At 41.5% G+C, this 4,973-nt stretch overlaps 1 pseudogene; it reads right to left on the reverse strand.

Moving 5' to 3' along the window:
- On the reverse strand, nt 1-2,692 carry LOC6036790 (annotated as a pseudogene).
- Nucleotides 2,693-4,973: the final 2,281 nt, after the last annotated feature.

The following is a 4,973-nucleotide window of genomic DNA, read 5'->3' on the forward strand; positions in this document are numbered from 1 at the left end:
TTTGAATAAATTCTGTTTTCAAATGAAATAATTAAACTTTTTTGTCTATAGCTTAATAAGGGGTTGGGTTGGTACTGGAGTAGGATTTGGGCAACTTCCGGAACAAGATTTTGTCTGACTAAGTTGCCGGAAAAGTGTACGATCTACTCAACGATGGTGGGGCTGATAAAAGCAAAGAATTACAAATAAATATCTTTGATAAATAAATAAATAACTTACTCGATTAATAATTCATTGCATGTTGTCATCAGCCGACGCGAAAAAACGCCGTGAGGTTACCTTCCTGGTCCACTTTTTTTGAGTTGCTGAATGTGCCCGATTTTGTAGTTTGGTGTTCCTTGTTGGTCCTCTTGGCGTACGTCCTTCTTGAGGTTACTTCCATTGGCATTCAGCAGCATCGATCTGCTGTTTCTGCGCCAGCATCATCTGGCATGTCTGATCGTCAGCCGAAAAAAAATCGAGTTGAATGAATGATTTTGCGCACCTTTGGAGAAAGCTCAAAGTAACCAGACTTACCGCGTAAACGTCCTTGTTTTTGGCGCGCGCTATTTTCCAGATTCCGGTAAGCGGCCTCGTACGCTGCGAGGCAGCGCAGCCGACGAATCGGCAGGGCCTTGGTGGCGTTGCTGGTAGTACCGGAGCGTGTCGCCGAGCATGAGGTCCTGGCCGCTGGCGACGCGGCCTTCTATGTTCTGGAAATTAAAGCGGGATTAGAGCGAGCTGAAAGGTTGTTGCTGCTACGAACTTACTCGAATCTTTTCGAAAATATCCTACGTCTTGGCCAGGAACATCTCCAAGGTGCCGTGCTCGGCCGTGGACAGCGTCGTCAGCACCGACGAGAAGCGGATGTGCGCGTTGGCCACCTCCTTGTATTTTTTGGTTATTTTTTCCGTGCGCAGTGCCGGTTCCTTGAGGGTCGCGTGGTACTCGCCGAGGAATTGTAGCTCGTGCTCGAAGAAGTCGTTCACGTATTTCACGGTTGCGCTCAGGAGAATTTCGTCAGTGGTTTTGCCTATGCGGCGCATCAGCCCGCCAAACACGTCAATCTTCTTCTTCAGATTGGCGCACAGATCCTGGTCGAATTCGAGAAAAACTTTTAAGTGGGAATCGTTCCGGAACACCGGATGGGTGGTCATTTGCGTGAGGAACACTTCGTGTATGGCCACCGGCTTCGTGAATGTCGCCAGATATTCCGCCTCGAGGTCCTCCTTCATCTTTTTAACTCCTTAATCATGTTGCCTCAGCCCTCGCCCAGCCGCTCTCGATACTTGCCACGCTGCGCCAGCAATCACATTTCCTTTGGGAACCCGAGTCACTCCTGCAGGTTTCGATCCGGGTACAGAATGTCCAGGTACGCCGGTCTGTAGTTCCGGATGGAGGCGGCACTCCCGATTATAATCAATTTTGTCGCAACCGTCGCAACACATGAACAGTTGAATGTTTTGATCTGTTTTGTATTTGGGTAAATGACGTTTGAAGCCCTGCGACTGAGGGTACAGTAAGCTGGTAAAATACTGAACTAGATAAGTTAAAAGGTTTGAGTCTTGGCAAAAATCACAAACAAGGTTAATAGATCAGATAAGGTGAGGGAGAAACCGCCTTGAGTCTGGGGTATTAAAAACACCCAAAAAGCAAAAACTGAAAATTTTGTTTATTGGACCTTTTTTTAAAAAAAAACTCCAGATTTTCCTTTACGCACACCAAAACTTGGCATTGTTGGCCAGTGTTGACCAGTCTCCCAATTTAGGGTCTCTAGTCCACACCCCCTCTCCCCCTAAATAGCAGACTGCCGCTTTTCAAAATATTTCAAAATAAAATGTGAGCAGGAGCGGAGTGATTATTCGTTTATTTTATTTGGAAAGATCACGATATGTCCGTATTAACTTTTCAATAGGGCGAATCCGTAGATGTAAACAAGCGGCCTATCCTATTTATTACTCAACGTGAACTGTCACTAGAGCTAGTGGGATGATTATTTGTTTACATCTACAGATTCGCCCTATTGAAAAGTAAATACGGAAGTTTTGTTTAACTTTCGTCTAAAACATGTTAATGGGCTTTTGAGGACTTGTGAACCATCAGTATATCCACAAGTAAGTGAATTCATGCATTAGTAATAAGCAGAAAAGGCTGCTTGTTTACAATTCTACATTGGCCCATTTACATAGTTTCGCTTGAATTAATTTTCCCATTTCCCCCAAAATTTCGTTACCTTCAATAAAACCTCCTTCATAATTTAAAACAGTGACTTTTTCAGTCACAGGGATTCTCACCTGACCTGCAGGTTAAACTCGCTGGCTGTCAAAGCTGTCAAACAAGTTTAGAAAACTTAGCTGAAACAAGTTGCTATTTACTTTTATTTTAAATTTGAACAAAAATTTACACCTCAATTTTACCTTTTTCAACGATATGCTGCGAACTAACAGTATTCTGCTCAAACTTACAAAAACCGGAAAGGTTCTGGTTCAAATATACCGACGCCGAGTGAAGCACCAGTCGAGGTTGTAGTGGGCAGTCAAGGGAAAGCCATCTCATCAGGAAGAAAATGCAGAAAGCCGTACGCATTGGCACATCTGGTTGCCGTACCGCCGGAAATCTTCGGAGAGCTTGCAAAACTTTTCTATCTGTGCCCTGTCGGCGAGGAAGGGTCAGATCCGGTTAAAAGCGAGCTGCGCACCTTAGTCGAAGACATTGTCCAACTTGAAGCCGCTGCGAATTAGAAATAGCTTGGAATTCCCGTTGGCGTAAAAGTGCCGTCGAAGCTGGCAAGCATAAAATTCTGCTTAACACCAAGAATGGCCAGCAGATCACTGGTGGCATTGGGCGCCGCTGGCCAGGCACGTCCCGGTTCCTCACTAAAAACGGACAGCAATTATTAAAACGTGAAGTTTGATTAAGTTTTTTGGGTTTCATTTCATGTTGTTTTTATACTCATATTTTACGGTTTTCTGAGCATCAGCCGAAACTAGCAAGTTCCAGTTTGAATCCATGATTGTTTTGCCGAAATCGACGTGATTTTTGTAGCAAAATTCCGAATTTATCTTAAAAACGTTACTTAATCCACCTTTAGGTGGTTGGTGCCTTCCTCATATTCATAAAGTCAATACATTCAGTAAAAAAAGCAACATTCCCCTGGACATGTTTAACAAATCAACTTTATTACTCATTTCTTTTGATATGGTTCGCAGACTATCAATATTTCTGGCTCATCGGCAAGGTCTGATAAAAACCTATCCAACGATAGTTCGCATGGAAGATTCAGACAATATTTTTATCACAATATCTGAAATCAAACCTCTAAAAGTGTATAAATAACACTTAAGTGCCAATAACTTTTAATAGGGTTGTCAGATCCTTGATGTTTTAGGCTCATTTGAAAGGTCTTTCGATTATCTAACTAACGATGGGTCGCATGATGGACCCGGACATCATTTTTACTGAAATATCTGAGATCCGGCCTCCAAAAAGTGTATAAATAACACTTAAGTGCCAATAACTTTTGATAGGATTGTCAGATCCTTGATGTTTTAGGCTCATTTGAAAGGTCTTTCGATTATCTAACTAACAATGGGTCGCATGATGGACCCGGACATCATTTTTACTGAAATATCTGAGATCCGGCCTCCAAAAAGTGTATAAATAACACTTAAGTGCCAATAACTTTTGATAGGATTGTCAGATCCTTGATGTTTTAGGCTCATTTGAAAGGTCTTTCGATTATCTAACTAACGATGGGTCGCATGATGGACCCGGACATCATTTTTACTGAAATATCTGAGATCCGGCCTCCAAAAAGTGTATAAATAACACTTAAGTGCCAATAACTTTTGATAGGATTGTCAGATCCTTGATGTTTTAGGCTCATTTGAAAGGTCTTTCGATTATCTAACTAACGATGGGTCGCATGATGGACCCGGACATCATTTTCATTGAAATATCTGAGATCCGGCCTCCAAAAAGTGTATAAATAACACTTAAGTGCTAATAACTTTTGATAGGGTTATCAGATCTTCAATGTTTTGGGCTCATTGGAAAGGTCTTTTTAATACCTTTCTGAAAATGTATAACATAACTGGGTTTCTTACAAAAACCACCCTTTTTACAATCTTCCGGACATACACCAAAATCGTTTTTTTAGCATAACTTTTGAAGTACTTTACTAAACTTCATAATTTTCAATAGGGACTTATGGGACCCCAAGACAAATCGAATGAAACCAAAACGGTCCAAATCGGTTAAGCCAGTGCTGAGATAATCGAGTGCATATTATTTGGTGCACAGACCCACATCCCTACATACACACACACACACACACACACACACACACACACACACACACACACACACACACACACACACACACACACACACACACACACACACACACACACACACACACACACACACACACACACACAGACATTTGCTCAGAATTTGATTCTGAGTCGATAGGTATACGTGAAGGTGGGTCTACGAGGTCAAATTAAGAAGTTCATTTTTCGAGTGATTTTATAGCCTTTCCTCAGTAAGGTGAGGAAGGCAAAACACTTCCACTTCAATGCACAACAAACATCAGACCATCAACCTGATTTGTTTTTGTCTTCAGCTTGAGGTGTGATTTCGCAGAACAAACTTTTATTGAAATAAGTTTACATTTAGAAAATTTTACGTTACAAATACAATTACATGCCTTTCAACTTTTCAAATTTACGATTTACCAAGTTAGGTGGACATCATTTGGCTTACTTGACCCTGGATTTCACCCACATTTGAGCTGCCAAAGAAAGCCAATCTGGAGTTTACCAATTTTAATTGACAGAATCTATACCAACAAAAGCGAAAACAAACGGAGGAGCTCAAGAACAAAAAGGCTCGAAAATTACGGTTCCTTTTGATGCGCTACAATTCCTTTGAGTTTCGTTAACGATTCAATTTTAAGCATATCATGTTTGTGATAATTGTTACTTTATTTC

Source organism: Culex quinquefasciatus, chromosome 3 (assembly GCF_015732765.1).
Source record: "Culex quinquefasciatus strain JHB chromosome 3, VPISU_Cqui_1.0_pri_paternal, whole genome shotgun sequence".
NCBI lineage: Eukaryota > Metazoa > Arthropoda > Insecta > Diptera > Culicidae > Culex > Culex quinquefasciatus.